Below are 18,384 nucleotides of genomic sequence, written 5' to 3' on the forward strand. Positions count from 1 at the left end.
AAAATATACTGTGAGGGCCTGGCACATTAAGCTACTGGTTAAAGTCCTCATCTTGCATGTTCCGGGATCCCATATGGGTGCCGGTTCTAATCCCGGCGCTCCACTTCCCATCCAACTCCCTACTTATGGCCTGGGAGAGCAGTTGAGGATGGCCCAAAGCCTTGGGACCCTGCACCCGCGTGGGAGACCTGGAGGAACCTTCGGGCTTCTGGCTTCGGATCAGCGCAGCTCCAGCCATTTTGTCCACTTGGGGAGTGAATCATCGGATGGAAGATCTTCCTCTCTGTGCCTCCTCCTCTCTGTATATCTGACTTGCCAATAAAAATAAAATAAATCTTTTAGAAAAATACTGTGATAAGTTGATCCATAAATCAAGTAACAAGCAATGAAATAATGGAACAAAGATTTACAGCTTCAAAGCCATATAAATGCACTAATTGTAATCTAAATAAATTTGAAAAAAGATGAAGAAAAAATCAAAACATTTAAAATAGGACACATAGAATATAAAAAATGTATACACTCAAACATAACCATAACAAAGATTACATTAAGTGTAAATGATTTGAGTGAGCACTGTGGTAAAATATGAATTGACCTGCTTGTATCCCCCTAGCAACAAGAATCTTATATCTGTGGATGGACAAACGCGTCTTGTAAGAGACTTTGGAAGATTTTAGTCACAGAACTGAAAAATACAAAAGACATCTTCAATAGCAGACTCACATAAAAGAAAGAAATAACAAACCTCAGAAGAGGACACCTGAAAATAGAAGAACAAAAATAAAAAAGAATGAGTAAAGAAAGAATTCAGGATCTAAAAGACAACATCAGTTAAACAAATACATGAATTTTAGGAATTTCACAAGGGAATGAAGAAGAGATGTTAACCTTATGAGAAAAAATAATAAACTTCCCAATCTTGAGAAAGATATAGACGTCAGATTCATGAAGCTTAAACGACTCCAAGCAAGATCAATGTAAATCGTAATATCCTGAGACACATTATCATCAAATTCTCAAAATTCAAAGACGAACATACAATGTTGAAAGCAGCAAAAGAAAGGAGACTTATTACATACAAAAAGAAGAAAAACCACGTTTCTTCAGCAAACTTAGCAGAAACCCTGCAAACCAAGAGACTGAGATGATCTTTAAAAGTGCTTACAGACAACAATTGTCAACCAAAAATGCCATGCCCTTGCCTACATTCCTGCCAAACTACACCATTTTAAAAAAAATATTTTACCTGTTCAGCTCTTTATTTAGCGGAACATTAAGCTTTTGGCAAGAACGTAAAGTAAAAATATGCTCTCAAAAATTAAGAAAGGAGAAAAGAAAGGGAGGGAAAGAGTAAAAGGAATGAAAGAAGGAAGGCAAGAAAGAGATAGCAAGCACGGAGGGAGGAAAGGAAGCATATTTTAAATTCTTGGAATTGTATCTGTGGACTACACTGAATCTTTGTTATTAGCACTAATTACAGCTGTGTTGCTGTACTTACATTGCATTTCCTGTGATCCTGAGGACCTGAAATACTAATAACTTCCATTAAAAATAAAATTAAATATTTCTTTAAAAAGAAATGATTTACAATTATATTCCAGATAAACATAGCTGAGGGAATTCATCACAAGTAGACCTTTCTTCTAAGAAATGTCAGGTGAAACTATTTAAATTGAGATGACAGGACACTGGCACCAACATAAATACACATGAAAGTATAAAATTCACTGACCAAGATAAACCAAAGCAGATCAAATAGAGTTTTACCTGCCATAATCCCAAATATTTAAAACCTCAAATTCGAAAACCTTTAAATCTAAAATCCATGAATAAAGAATTGTTAAAATTATATTCCCAAAACATTAAAATGCCAAATGTTGAAATTCTGAAAGCTGAAATTCCCAAAACAGGAATTCCCATGGTAGCAGAGGGTGGGGAGCTAGGGGAAGGAAGCTGTCTATGAAAGGTAGAGGGTTGAATTCAGATTAGTGCATTTTGGGGTTGTATTCATTTTTAAAAAACAATTGCCAAGACATTCAATCATGTATCACTTCTGTCCCTTCACTCACAATACTATGGTTACCCTAGAAATGATCCCCACTGTAGAAGAGAAATAATTCAATCGGCTCAAGGACTTTCGGTACCAAGACCTTTGGAGCTTCCTCATATGTCACAAAATACATCCAATAACAAACTATTCTTGCCTAAAGACTCGACTATCCAAGAAGATGAATTCAACACAGAAAAAGCTAACACATCTCACTTGTGATCCAACTCTCTGTTTATGACCTGGGAATGGTGCAGAAGATGGCTGGAGTCCTTGGGCCCCTGCACCCATGTGGGAGACCTGAAAAAAATGTTCCTGGCTTTGGATCAACTCAGCTCTGGCAGGTCTGGAATCTGGCGAGTGAACTAGAGGATGGAAGACCTCTCTCTCTGTCTCCCCTTCGTTTGCTGCAAAATCTGCCTTTCAAATAAAAACATTATTAAAAAAAAAAAAAACAACAAAAGAGAGAGAGAGAGAGAGAGAGAGAGAGAGAGAGAAAGAGAGAGAGGACTAGGAGATCATCCCAGAAGCTAAGAGACACTCCAGGAATGTGACAGCCTCCACACAGTGTTGAGCATGCTTTAACACTGGTAATGGGCTAGGGAAGAGTTGAGTCCCTGTTTCAAAGCTTTCACTGATGCTACCTGCCTCAAAGAAGTCTGCAGCTTGTCCAGAGTGGTGCTTGATGACTGTGGTCAGTGTCAAGCCCTCTGCCATGACCACCAACATCTCTGACCTCTGACACAGCTGTGGTGAATCTGTGACCCTTGATGTTTGGAAATGCCTGACAATGGCACAGTTGCTGTCATGTCTGTCGATGTCCACATCCATCTGGCTAAGGAGGAGGTACCAGGTACTTGAAGTTTCAGGTCAGGTGCCTTCTGGCTCTGACAGATGGAGTGGGAATTACCTGGACCTGACCTGTGCTGTGATAAAGCATCACCGGCTTTGATTGATTTCATCAGAAGACTTAATTAGACTATGGACCAAACAGACTAGCAGATACATACAGTTTTATCTAGTATGAACTGAATTTAATGTGAATTGAAAATACATTACCTCAGAAATTTTTAAAAATCGAGAGAGAAGACATTTAAGGGCAAATCAAAATTATCTTAAGCAAAACAAAACTGAAGACACAACATAAAATTTTTTCTGGGATGCAATAAAAACAGTTCTGGGAAGGCAGCATATTACAACCCTAACCTTATTAAGAAAAAACAAAAGATTACTAATAAACAACCCAGCCTCACACTTCAAGGAACCAAAAAAAGATGCAAAAATTAAACCCAACACTAATAGAAAATAAATCATAAAATTTGTAGTAGAATAAATGAAATAGAAACTAGGAAAATGAAACCAAATACCGGTAAAACCAGGAGTTATTTTTAAAAGATAAAACAAATTGACAAGCCCTTAACTAGACTTACCAACAAAAAAAAAGAACTCAAACAGATAGAATTTTATATGAAAGAGAAGACATTACAACTGACACAACAGAGATAAACGCAACATAAGAGACTTCTACAAATTATTTTATACCAATCAATTAGATCATCAAAAATAAGTGGCTAACTCACCTGAATGATGAAGGAAAAGAAAATCGGAACAGTCTAATAATGTGTTAGAGTTAATCAATAATTTTTAAAAAATGGCTGAAAAGAAAAGTCCAAGATCAGACGACGTCAGAGCTTAATTCTACTAAACATTCAATGAACACAACCCCTTCCAAATTCTTCCAGAAACCTGAAGGGGAGTGCAAACTCATATTATGGGATTGGCATCAGTCTCACAGGGAAATCATAAAAGGATACCACAAGAGAGAGAAAAAAGAATCACAAATCTTTATCCATGATCCAGATATAAACATTCTCAAGGAATTTCTAACAATACAAGTTCAACAACACACAGACGGTCATTCATCATAAAGAGATGCTCGAGGAGGGTTCAACATGCTCAAATCAATAAATGAGACACACCACACCAACAAAATAAAGGACAAAATCGCCATCCGCATCTCAACAGATGCAGACAAAGCATTTGACAGAATTGTACATGCTTTCATTATAAAAGCACTCAACACTTTATACATAGGATGAAGTTACTTCAGTGCAATAACAGCCACATACGACAAGCTCCCAATTAATACCACACTCAGTGGCAAGGAGAAGAAAGTTTACTTCTTTAAAAAGAAGCAAGACAGAAAGGTCCAGACTTATTGCCATTCTTGTAAACAAAGAAATAAAGGAAGACATTAAACTGACATGATCTTTTGTCTAGAAATTGACATGATCATTTATGTAATACATATTATACATATATATCAAAAAACTGCACAAAAATGGGTAAAATTAACTGACAAATTCAGGGAATTTTTAGTATACAGAACTCATAGCATTTCTACAAGTTAGCAAAAAGAAAACAATCCATGCACAATACCATCTAAATCTTAAACCTTAGGGGATAAATTTAATTAAGGATATAAAAGATCTGTACACCGAGAACTGTAAGAAATTGGTGAAAAAATGGATGATGACATATCAAAAACAAAAAGCAAAAGAAAGCTTAGCCTGTGTTCATGGATTGGAAGAATTAACAAGATGACCAAAATATTGAGAGTGATCAGCAGACTCAGCTCAATATCAAAATTGCAATGGAATGTTTGGCAGAAATAGAAAAGAAAGTATAGATATAGATATAGATAGATACAGATAACCAACCCAAATCTCAAAAGCTAAAGAAATCTTGGAGGAGGAAGGAAAAAGCTAAAGGCATCACGCCTCCTAATTTCAAAATATAGCATAGCTACATAGCTACACCAGTGATGCCTGATACTGACTTAAAGACAGACAACACAACCCAGAAATAAACATACCCACACATAGTCAGTCACTTGACAAGACTTCCAAGAATATACAATGGAGAAAAGATAGACTCTTCCATAAATAATGTTACAAAATCTGTATATCCATATGCAGAAAATGAAACTGGGTCCTTATTTTATTCCTTATACGCAGATTAATTGGCCATGGAATAAAAACTTAAATGAAATATCTGAAACAGCTAAGATCCAAGCAAGAAGTGTGGGGAACTTTATTTTTGTCAATGAACTTGGCAATGTCAGTGACATTCTTTGGATTTAACACCAAAAGCACAGATAACAAAATCAACAAATAAGCACATGGGAGTACATAAAGCTTGTTTCTTTACAGCAAAGGAAATAGCAAATGAAAGACAAAATGGGAGAAAATATTTGTAATCCATGTGACTGGTAATGGATTAATACCTAAATTTAAAGAAATCATACAATTCAGTAGGAAAAGCAAGCAAATATCCCTATTAAAATATGGTTAAAGGACTCAAGTTTGTTTCCAAAGGAGACACACAAAGACCAACACATATGTGAAAAGATGCACATCAATAGTCAGGAAAATGCAAATCAAATATTATTTTAAAACTGCCGTTGACAAAGAGAAAAGAAATAAAAGGTTTGGGTGAAGATATGGAGAAAGGGGAATGTAAATTAGCATAATGGGTATTGCAAATAGGATTAGGATTTTTTTTTTTTTTAAATTAAATATAGAACTACTACAGAGCAGAACAAAGCCCCCGAGCATTGAATCAAGAGACTGACTTTGGTATCTGGAGATCGTTGTATTCCACCATTCATGGAAGTATTATTCACATAGCCTAGAGATACAGACCATCTAAGCCTCTTTTGACAAATGGATGATGAAAACATGATGAGATGTTACTCAACCTTAAATAAGAAGCACATCTTGTCATTTGTGACAACATAGATGAGCTGAAGGACATTATGATAAGCAAAATAAACTGGGGAAAGGAAGATACATATTTCATGATCTTCTCCTAAAGGTACAGTTTTAACAGTTGAATTCACAGATGTAGAGAGTTGAATGGATCCTATTCATTGAAGACATAAGGGGTGGAAGATGTTGACTCAAGGATGCACAATCTCCATTTAGACGGAAGGAGACATTCCACACAAGATCCACTATGCAACTTAGTATGTAGCTAATAATGTCCTGATATTTTTGAAAATTGCTGAGAAATGTGTCTTTTAAAAAGATTTATTAATTTTTATTTGAAAGAAGTATTTAAAGAGAGATGGAGAGAAAGAGAGATCTTCCATTGCTGGCTTACTTCCCAAATAGCAACAATGGGCAGAACTGAGTTGATCCGAAGCCAGGAACCAGGGGCTTATTCTGGGTCTCCTACACAGGTACAGGTTCCCAAGGCCTTGGGCCATCCTCCACTGCTTTCCCAGGCTATAAATAGGGAGCTGAATTGGAAGTGCAGCTGCTGGGGTTAGAATCAGCACCCAAAAGGGATCCCAGCACTAAAGATAGAAGATTAGCCTGATAAGCCTGATAAGCCTGATTTTTAAATGTTTTCACTACACACACATACAATATGAGGTAATACATATGCTATTAACTAAATTTACCTATTTTAACATGCATCTGTATTTCAAGCCACATGTTGCACACCATTAATATACATAGTCCTTCTTTGTCAACTGAAAAGTTAATCTACTAAAAAATTAGGTAAGTGTTTAATCCTTGAAAAGACATGCACACAGTTGTCTGAGAAATAACCTGCTTTCTGGAAATGCCATTTTTTGGTAAAACTGTATTTTTACCTTAAAAATTGAGGGTTTTTTTGGTCATTGTCCTTCAGATATACTGTGTTGTGTGATGTGTTTAGATTTGCCCTACAGTTTGCCCAGGGAAGGCTGAGGAGCTACAAGGCCCATGTGAGCCATATGCCCTTGAACCCCTGAGCAGGACCTGCTGTGAGGACTCTCTCTCTAGTTGCCTTACAAGCATCTTTAGTTTCATGACACTTTCCTGAACCTGGAGAACCAGGAGCCTGGGACTTCATGTCTTTCTAGCATCCTGGCTTATCCGTCTCCCTCTCCCCACCACATTCCCTTCTTCCTGGAAGCTCTCAGACAGGTGAATGTATTAAAGCATTGTCTGATCATGTCCTTCTCTGTTTAAAATTCTTTTGTGTCTCCGCACGGCTCTGAAGATTCAGGGGCCCTCAGTCCTAGTTCCCTTTGAAGATTGTGGATTCTGTGGTCTGGAATTGGTAGCGGAGATGTACAGATGTGCATTTTTAAAGCTCCCACATAACTCTGACATCCAACCAGCACTAGAAATCACCTACACAGAGGCAGATTTCAGCAGTAGCCTGGCATGCAATGCTGCTTATACTCTGACCTTCCTCTCACTTCTGTCTCCCAAGCCACAAAAAAAAAAAAAAAAAAAAAAAAAGATAAACATTCTCTTAAGCTGAAACTCTGGGACTTCTTTTGGCTTTCTCCTTTTCACTTATTCTTCACTCTCAATTGATGGCCAAGGTTTTGCTTTTTCACAAAATATACTTTTCCTTTGATTTTGTTCTCTTGGCAGTGTGTATGCTGTCACCACTTCAATCCATTTAACCTTTCTCATACCAAGGACTGTTTTCTTCATCCATAAAAAGAAATATTTGAGGAACCACTGCTGTGGCATAGCAGGAAAGCCTCCTACTATAAAACTGGCATCAATTCAAGTTCTGGCTGCTACACTTCTGATCCAGCTCCCTGATAATGCACCTGGGAACGCAGTGAAGGGTGGCACAAGTGCTTGGACCCCTGCATCTATGTGGGGAGACCTAAAGAAAAGCTCCTGGCTCCTGGATTCAGCTTGCCCAGTCTTGGCCATTTGGTAAGTGAACCAGTGGATGAAAGATTTCTCTCATCCATCTCCCGCCTCTCCCTCCTTTGCTGCCTCTCTGATAACTCTATTTTCAGATTTTAAAAACTATTCTTTAAAATGTATTTTATAAGATTTTGCAATTTTTAAAAGTCTTTATTTATTTTTATTTGAAAGGTAGTTTTACAGAAAGTAGGAAAGATAAAGATCTTCCATTTGCTGGTTCATTCCCTAGATGGCAGCCATGGCAGGAGCTGAGCCAACTGGAAGCCAAGAATAAGAAGATTATTCCAGGTTTCCCACATGAATGCAGGGTCCCAAGGACTTGAGCCATCCTCCACTTCCCTCCCAAGCCATTAGCAGGGAGCCTGATTGCAAATGAAGCAGTTAGGACACAAACTGGCTTCCATATAGGATGCCTATTTAGCAGGCAAAGGATTAGCCTATTGAGTCACTTAGCCATACCTACTTTTAGTCTAATCTTGAAAGAAATTAAAATTAAAACATTTTCATGAATATCACACTCTGTGCCCTCTGTACTTAATTTAAAAATGGACGCATGCCTGGGGTTGGACCCATGGTTCCATAGGCTAATCTTCCACCTTTAAGCATTGGCATCCCAAATGGGCGCCTGTTCATGTTCTAGTTGCCCCACTTTCCATCCAGCCCCCTATTTGTGGTCTGGGAAAGCAGTAGAAGATAGTTCAAGACCCTGGTAACCTGCATTTATGTGGGAGACCTGGAAGAAACTCCTGACTCCTGGCCTTGCATGAGATCAGCTCTGGCTGTTGCAGACATTTGGAAGATAAACCAGCAGATGGTAGATCTTTGTCTTTCTGTACTTTTTTCTCTATGTAAATCTGTCTTTAAAAATAAATAAGTAACAACCCAGTGCAGTGGCCTAGCGGCTAAAGTCCTCACCTTGAACGCAGCGGGATCCCATATGGGCGCTGGTTCTAATCCCGGCGACCCAGCTTCCCATCCAGCTCCCTGCTTGTGGCCTTGGAAAGCAGTCGAGGACAGTCCAAGGCCTTGGGACCCTGCACCCTTGTAGGAGACCTGGAGGAAGTTCCTGGATCCTGGTTTCGGATCGACGCAGCACCGGCCGTTGCGGTGTGGTCACTTGGGGAGTGAATCATCAGATGAAAGATCTTCCTCTCTGTGTCTCCCCCTCTCTGTATATCTGACTTTGCAATAAAAAATAAAATAAATAAATAAGTAAATAAATCTTTTTTTAAAATGGGCCCATGCCAGTGCAGTGGCACAGCATGCTAATCCTCCACACTGTGGTGCCAGCATCCCATATGGACAATAGTGTGTACCCTGTGTACTCCACTTCTGATCCAGTTCTCTGCTTATGGCCTTGGAAAGCAGTGGATAATGGCCCAAGTTCTTGGGCCCCTGCAGCCACGTGTGAGACCCAGAAAAAATCCTGGCTTCAGATCATCTCAGCTCTGGCTGTTGCTGTTGTTTGGGGAATGAACCAGTGAATTTCTCTCTCATTCTTTCTCTCCCTTTTCCTCACTCTCTCTTTCTCTATATATAAAGCAAAATCTTTAATTAAATGGGCCCAGTACCAACTACTGACATAGCCTCTTAATTCATCTCCTTCCCTCACAAATCTAAATATGTTCACTTCTCCATATCCAAAGAATATTAAAATGTGTCAGTGAAGGAAAGCATTTGCCATATCAGCTTAAGTCACTGCTTAAGACACTTGTATACATATTAGATTACCCAAATTTGAATACCAGTTCTGTTCTCTGATTCAGTGTTCTGCTAATATGCACCCCAGAAACATGATGGCTCAAGGAGTAAGGCCCCTGCCACCCATGTGGGAGACCCAGACTGAGCTCCAGGAACCAGGCTGAAGCCTGGCCCAACCCTGGTGATTGAGGGTGCTTAAGGAGTGAATCAGTACATGAGAGATTTCTCTGTCTCTCTCTCTCTCTCTTTAAAAAAAAATAGTTTAAAAAAATGCTCAATACCATGTCAATTAATGCCATAATGTTGTAAATGGTTGTAAATATTATGTTGGGTTTTTTACCTGATTGGTATGATACTCTGCTGGTTCTACCTTCAGACCAGAGATGGTCTCACCAAGAAGCCATTGAACTTACCAGGACAATAAGATGCTGGACTTTATGATTGGTCAAAACCTCCAATGAAAGAATCTCAACTGAATTTGAACTATGGAAATGCAACAAGGTGGAGCAATCCACTGTGGGGGGGTGGGAGGGGTTGAGGAGGGGCGGGGGGAATCCCAGTGCATAAAAAAATGTGTCACATAATGCAATGAAATTAATAAAAAAAATTTTTTTAATGGAATAAAAAAATGCACCACTGATCTCCTTTTGTGCTGAGAATAAAACCAAATTCCTGTGCATGGACTAAATGGTTGTCACAAAAATTTTTCAGGATTATGAATTTTTAAAAGTCTCTCCCAAGCACATATTTCCACACAAATAACTTGTAATTTTACTGTATCTCCTCCAGCGTCCTTCTGTATAATGTGTATAAAACATATACAATGTATTAGTTTTTCATTATGACAATAAGATTCATTAGACAAGTGACCTATGAAGGGCAGAGGTCTCATTCTGTTCGTGGTACTGGAGATTCCCAGTCCATGACTAGGCGACCCTGTTTGTTCAAGTTGGGTCAGCATCTGACCTTGATTGTCTTGCTTATAATCTTGAGGGAGCACAGAGCATCACACAGAGGAGGTGCACCACCTGCTTGTCTCTCCATAGAAAGTCACCTTGATTCAATCACAGGTTCTTCACACTCACAACCTAATCAAGCCCATTCACTTCCACAAAGCCCCACCTTCAGGCACCAATATTGGATTACACTTCCAGTTAATAGTCATAGCCTTTAAGATAGTTGCCTTGATGATCATTAAGACACAAGCTAACATCAAAATCATAATATACAAAGAGTGAAATGGAAATGAGGATATATTCAGATTCTGAAAGTTTAACATTTCTATGATATTAACAAAATACATGTTGTTTGATGAGTCCATCTTTTAAAATTAATCATATCTTAGTATCTGAACAATATTCTGTGGCTACAGCTGTTGTGTGGCATACAAATATTTCTTATATTTTCTGACTGCTGCTCAATATTGTGTAGTAGGAAAATGCCAACATTAGTTACCACTTGATCAAGGCCTATTATTCAGTTTGGCAAGTAATCCAACAATGAAAATGCTTGCACATGCAAGAGGGTTTCTTCTGAAGACATATTTTTTTTTTGAAATGCATTCGTAGACTAACCAGCACATTTATTTTTTTCATCTTTCTATTTTTAAATATTATTGTTGCAGAGAAACAATATGGCAGAACAGGTAAGGACACGTTTAAACAGACAGAGACTCATTAGCCAGGGTGAAGCAGAGAGGCCTCAATCCTGCCAAATAGGAGAGGACAGGCCAGGGGGCAGAGAGACACCTGGAGATCTGTGGGCATGGGCAAGCAGCAAAGACAGCGAAGCAGTGTTGCAATGATCAAATACCAGTGGCAGTCAGCCAGCAATGATCATAGCTCCACCTGTGGCCAGGCCAGTTTCAGTGGTACAAGTGACCATCCCAGAAAGTTTTGTGAATGTGACCATTGGATCTCATGCCACCCTTCTCTACCTCTATGCCACCATGCTGCCCTCACAGCACAAGCCTACTATCCAATGTTTTTTCTTTCATAAGAAGAAATTGGAGCCAGGTTTTTACAGCCTGTGTCTCAAAACCTCAGGGTCTGGGGGAAAAGGCAGCCAGCGAGTATCTAAAAATGGTGCATGGCTGAAACGCATGGGGAAGATGTAGCTGGACTTTTTAAAGGCCTATCACAATATCTAACAGGCAACCAGATGACAGTAGGATTTACACCTGTGACATTAATAAACTCCTAGGCTTCACAGGGCTAAACCAAGGAACCCTTAACGTCAGTGTATTGGTCAAACCTTCCAAACTCCTTTGTAGCCTCATAGGAAAACCAGAAACTGGCCATGCAATTTATTTTTCTAGTCTCTCTACACTTGGAAAGCCTTACCCTGTGTACTGACGGTATAAAGTTGAGGAAGTAAATGTTATGCCAATGAAAGAAAGTTTCAACCTAGCCACTGGGATTGTGGATATTGGAAATCTGACAAATTTTGAACAAGGTTATTACCAGTGTACTGCTATGAATCTTCTTGGTTATAGTTCCTATGAAATCAATCTAGGCTCTTCACATTCTGAAGTCAGGATCACCATTGATGCCCTATTAGGCACCCTGGTAGGGGCTGCCATCATCGCTTCTATCATGTGCTTCTCAAGAAACAAATCAAAGGCAAAAGACAAGAGAAGTTCAAGAGTCACCACAGAGCTTGAAGCAACGACCAAAAACTCCCAATGCACTGAAAGTAAAGCCATGCCAATGGAAGATGTTGTTCCACTAGAAGCAACTCTGCCATCCTCCACTCATGACACTAACCCTGCTATCAGCCTGAAGGCAGACCACCACAGAACAGGGGGCAATTCTGGACCCTGAGCTTGAGATAGAGCTGGAGCCAGAATCACAACTAGAGCCAGAGCTTGGGATTTTAATTGAATCCCAGCGAGTGACTAAGGCATATGTTTGTGCCCCAGGTACACCAGTCATGATCACTGAGTAACCCATTACTGTTGTTTGTAAATCATTTGGCCTAATCAGTCCCCACATCCTCTCTCAGTTATGATCGAACCTTTTCTAATAAGGTGCTAATTTTTACTCTGATTCTAAAACAAATGGGTCACCATAACAACTAAATAAGTGCAAGGGTGCTGGCATTACTAGCTTAGAATACTGACAATTGTGAACAAACAGATATGCATCACACATGACAAGGCAAGTGATTTTTTACGTAGTTGAAAGAATTTTCCATCAGCATCCAAGCTATATTTTAGAAAATCTTATTTCTCTATTTTTAGCTATATTTCGTTAGGTTCCATATATGTACATAACAAGTTTCATTGAATAATGAAATTCAATATTACTAAGATTCATTGTCAGGCTTCTCCACTTATTTATATTTACCATTGAGAGAACTCAACAGCATTATCTCATAGGTTCAAAAAAAGTTCTCCAAAAAACAACAGAGAACAATCTGTAAAGGGCACCTGTTAATTGTTACATAGCATTTAAAACAAGGTCTGAGAAATGACATCTCATTTGTCATGTTAGATTTTCCAAGGAATTCCATTCATATTTAATACTTGAACATAACAAGCTCCAAAAGACCACTCAATTTTCAAAGTCTGAAAAATGCAGAGGTAAAATATTATTAACATAATTTCCCTGTAGTGGATACAAAATGTTTATATCATAGGTGACGGTGATGTTGAACTTAGCTTTCAATCAGCTATTGTTACCAATTATGTCTGATCTTACCAACTTTGAAGAAGACCAGAAAGTGTCTTGAATGAACACGCAAGAATTGTTTTAGGTCATCTCAACTATTTAAATAATCTGTGTCACTGTTGGTACCCTCCACATTAATAAACAGAGAACATTTTTGCTATGAACATTAAATATTAACTACAATACATTGATATCACTTCTGCATCTGTTTGAAAATTTCTTCGTCATCGCGTTTCACCCTCATCGCAACTTAAAGACATTTTCAGAAAGATTTACTTTTTTGATTTGCATAATCAGTCATATTTTAAGGTTCAGAAAATAAGGCTCAGTAGAAAAATTATTGTTTATTTTTAAAAAAGATTTACAGAGAGAAGAGAGATAGAAAGATGTTCTATCTGTTGGTTTGGTTCACCTCCCAGATGGCCACCAGGGCCACAGTTGAGCCAATTTGAAGTCAGGTGCCAGGAGCTTCTTCTGGGTCCCCCATGTAGGTGCAGGATCCCAAGGCTTTGGGCCATCCTCTGCGGCTTTCCCAGGCCACGAGCAAGGAACCAGATGGGCAGTTGAGCAGCTGGGACACAAACTAAAGCCAATTTGGGATTCTGGTGCTTGTAGGAGGAAGATTATCCAATTGAACCATAATACTGCCATAATACTGGAGCTGATAAGCATATTTCTTCTTTTTTTTTTTTTAAGATTTTATTGTTATTGGAAAGCCAGATATACAGAGAGGAGAAGAGACAGAGAGGAAGATCTTCCATCCGATGTTTCACTCCCCAAGTGAGCCGCAACGGGCCAGTGCTGCGCTGATCCAATGCCGGGAACCAGGAACCTCCTCCGGGTCTCCCACGCGGGTGCAGGGTCCCAAAGCTTTGGGCCGTCCTTGACTGCTTTCCCAGGCCACAAGCAGGGAGCTGGATGGGAAGTAGAACTGCCGGGATTAGAACCAGTGCCCATATGGGATCCCGGGGCTTTCAAGGCGAGGACTTTAGCCACTAGGCCACGCCGCCTTCTATGTTGCTGTTCCAGTTTAGTTCCACAAACATTCTCTGAGTGTGTCCATTTCCCTATAATGTTATTAACACTAGTAATTTTTCTCCTCCTCCATAATATGCTTTGGTAATTCCTTTTCAAAAGTCCTAAAGTGGTAAACTTTCAGAATTTGAATAGATCCTCATTTTTGTTTCACTGTTACATAACCCTTCAGTTTGTGTAGAATGGTAGTTTAGAGGTATCTTTCTTCACACAATAAGAAACCCTCTGTATTTATCTTATTTCTAGGTGGTATGTAAGAAATCTGATTTTCTACTTCCTCATAGGTAACTGGTATTTCTCTTTCTGGCAATTTTTTAAGCACTTACCTTTTTTTTCTTTTGGTGAGATGGCTCTACAACGTAACAAGGTGTAATTTTCACGTAGGTATCATGGTGGAGCCTTTCAGACCAAGCATTAAGGTCTTCTGTTTTCAGTTCTCAGGAAATTGATAGGCAGATCTTTTTGAAGTTGAATCTGGAGATAACAAGGAGCAGAAAGCCTGGCATCACCCAGGGTACCGGGAATTATTGGCAAGGAGAGGTAAGCAGTGTGTCACATGCTCATGTTCTTAATGAAAGAAGTAGAAGTGGCAACAGAAGGAGAGATGAGTAAGAGAGTTTGGAAGGGTGTAAACATAAGATAATGACTAAGAAACAGCAGCAAGGAGTGGGGAGGTGAGGTGTCTGCCTTCTCCCACGGTCTGAGGCCTGCCTCCCAGCTGTCTGCTTGCTTCCATGGTCCTCCTGGCCTAGTTTCTCCTGTCTGGGGGCAAGTTCTGCTTCATATTCATGGTCTAGGGAGCCTGTGAGATAGAGAAGGTAACATGAGTGGCTGGAGCTATAATACGTATAAAATGGGCTTGGGTAAGAAAAGGTAATAGGGGCCCAGCGGCATGGCCTAGCGGCTAAAGTCCTCACCTTGAACGCACTGGGATCCCATATGGGCACTGGTTCTAATCCCTGCAGCTCCACTTCCCATCCAGCTCCCTGCTTGTGGCCTGGGAAAGCAGTTGAGGACGGCCCAAAGCTTTGGGACCTGCACCCGTGTGGGAGACCTGGAAGAGATTCCAGGTTCCCGGCTTCGGATCGGCAAGCACTGGCCATTGCGGCTCACTTGGGGAGTGAATCATCGGATGGAAGATCTTCCTCTCTGTTTCTCCTTCTCTCTGTATATCCGGCTTTCCAATAATAATAAATAAATCTTTAAAAAAAAAAAAAGAAAAGGTAATGGGAATTTGCAAGGGACATTGGTTTGTAAGGGCTGCCTTCAGAAAATACTACAGGCCTGGTGCAGCTTATTTTCGCACAGGTCTGGGTGCTCAAATTCAGAGTTCTGGCCAGTTTCCTCGAAGACTTCTCTCTGGCCTGAATCTGGCTGTCTTCTACCTGTGTCGTCATGTGGCCTTCCCTCTGAATGTGCCTGTGATCCAATTCCCTCTTAGAACGACATGGTCACTTGGGGTTAGAGCCCACTCCAAGAACCCCACTACAGTTTTAAAGATAAACCCTTTCCCCAAATATACTCACATTTGTGAGATGCTAATGGCTAGTTCTTCAACACATGACTGAGAGAAGGGGGTCACAGTTCAGAATATACTAAAAGCACTTCTTTCGTAAGAGGAAGTCACTTCTTCCCTGAAATCAGGCAGTCATGTGACAGTGTGGTTCATGGAAGCTCAGCTTCCCCAAGGAGTAGCCAAAATCAGCCAATGAGATGAGTGAGTTCTAGGTTTGGGGTCAGGAGCTCATCCACCATTCATAGTGGCCATACTCAGTTTCTCTGCTCCTCAACATCTTCTAAGTATGTGTGAATTTTGCATGCCATCATGTGTCTGGAAGTGATTTGTGTATAGTCAATACATGTCATGAAACCCAAGAAGCCATCAGTTAAAAGATGTGGTGTTAGACTGTGCTCAATTTGAAAAAAATCACACCAGGGAAATTTTTAAAAAGTGTCAGACTAGAGAATCTACCTACATCCAATCCATTGGGATTCAATTTGAAGGTCAGTGGGTAGTATTTATAAATTTTTCATGTTATTCTGGGATCTGACAGGGCCAGAAGCTATGGCTATCAGCATTGTAGAAGGCGATGAACCGAGCAACCCCAAATTCAGCTCTAAACCTCGGTCTTTGGAGCTGTTTCTCAATTTCCTTGGTCTCCTATAGGAATTGTGGATCTCATTCTTTACCAACACAATACTATGGCCCAAATTCTTTACATTTTCTAACATTCAGGGAATTCCAGAAACTCTGGTTCAGGAGTTACATAAAATAAATACTTGGGTAGAACATGTAAACCAAAGCCCCTCCCAGCAGTAGGAATGCCACAGCAATCACCAGCTGTAGAGCTTGCTTCCAGTACCTTCTGCTGACTGCAGTCCCAGGACAGTGAGCCCACATCCGACATTCCATGCTTCTGTGATACTAAACAATAAACTCTTAGAACTTGCTTTTCACAGATCAGTTAAATGCTTTTAAACATTATTATTACCATTATTTTTTCATATCTGTGATTGGAGTCTGAGAAATGGTGACATAACCCAGGAAAAGCCAGGACTTCTGAGAGCTACACTGGACTAGGGTTCTCCTTATAGATCCGGCCATGCAAGGAATCATCTCTGCTACTGTCTCATCCTGTAGTATTCACACAGGAATGTGCCCTATGAGGATGTGAGTCTGGTCCAGTCTCCTGACTTCATCAGAGCAAATCAATGTGCTCCCATCAAGAAAGTAAGCACTGGGAAGTTAGCTAATGGTGGTTAAACTCAGTTCTCCTACTCCCAGAGTAATATCCCTTCCACTTCTCCTCCTTCATGGGTAGAAAACTCTCAGGGGGGTTTTACTGAAGGCACGGGACAGTATCACAAATGTAATCAATCCCAAATCTTGCACCCAGATTGTACGTGGAGACACATAGTTCAGGTTTCCGTGCCATTTGTGTCTGTGTCTTGGCTAGCTCCTAGGGAGATACATGTTGCAGACCTACTTGGTATTGGCAGAACTTTGGCTTACAACATTTTCAAATGCCTCCCATTGAACATTGGCAGGCTTGTAAGAACATGTCCAGGACATCATTGCAGGAGGCTTAATTGTTCTGCGACACTTTACAAGGAGAAGCTGATGGTTTTCCCTCCCTCTAAAGCTCTTCCCTGGGTGCTCAGCACAAACTCATTCCGCAGTGTATGGCCCAGATTAGGAGCAGGCAGACCTAGCCACAGGGAGAACGGAGGGCATGCCTGGCCTGGGCAGGACCCTCTGTCAGCACAGTGAACCTCTTGCCAAGTTCTTTCTCCTTCATTTTTAAAACCCTGGTGTATTCCAGCAGAAATGGAGCCCATGTGTTTCTGATTCATTTATACTTAAATCATTAAAATGTTGCCTTGTGAGAGCTATTTGATGTCCGAGGAGCCTTGAGTCTGTTTAATGAGAAGTTTAAAGGCATTTTTCTTTTTTGGCTAACCCCGCCTGAAACAGCAAACACTTTTTTTTCCCCCTAAAACAGTGCCTAAGTTCAAATCTATTTTCTCAACCTCCTATCTTTACACCGTGGTGTGATTAAGAAATCATACCAAGCTTGGCAAGGTTGATCTACACAAGGGTTAAAATAGAGCAGGAATTCTGGTGGAAGTCAAGGCCCTGTTTCCCAGAAAGTGCTGGAGGAGGAGCACTATCTAGAGGTGGAGAGTGGGTGTGTTCCCAAGGGAGCACTAGAGTAGCAGGCAGCCCTTTCCTGGGTGCCCCCTGGAGGTTGACAAAGCACTTGCGCAAGCACAATCCCACACAAGTCCCATAGCAACTTCCATTTTTCACCTAAGATAACAGGATCAGAGAGACTAAGTATTGTGCCCAAAGTGTACAGTCAGACAGGATGCAAAGGAACAAGGAAAGCCCAACTTTACTTCTGAATCTCGGGCTCTTCTCAAAACGACTCAAATTGAATTTCTCTGTGCTCGGTGTACATGCTTGAAATTCCACATTCATGCAAATGTATTCATAAGATGTAGTGTAAAATTATACCTAAGAGTTCCAATTCTTGCCATCACTTCCAAGCTGTGTGATCTTGGGTAAGTCACTTAACTTCTCTGGGCAATTCTCTCATTTGACAAATGGGGATAATATCTCTACCTGCCTATATACAAGGTACATGAATACACAAAGAGAATGGATGAGCTCAGCACAACAGCACCTGACACATGG

General features: G+C 40.2%; 1 pseudogene; it reads left to right on the forward strand.

Annotated features, from left to right (window-relative positions):
• Positions 1 to 11,311: 11,311 nt before the first annotated feature.
• Positions 11,312 to 12,426, forward strand: LOC101533696 (V-set and immunoglobulin domain-containing protein 1-like; annotated as a pseudogene).
• The last annotated feature ends 5,958 nt before the right edge of the window (positions 12,427 to 18,384 follow it).

The sequence above is a fragment of the Ochotona princeps genome, chromosome 3, assembly GCF_030435755.1.
Source record: "Ochotona princeps isolate mOchPri1 chromosome 3, mOchPri1.hap1, whole genome shotgun sequence".
In the NCBI taxonomy this organism is placed as follows: Eukaryota; Metazoa; Chordata; class Mammalia; order Lagomorpha; family Ochotonidae; genus Ochotona; species Ochotona princeps.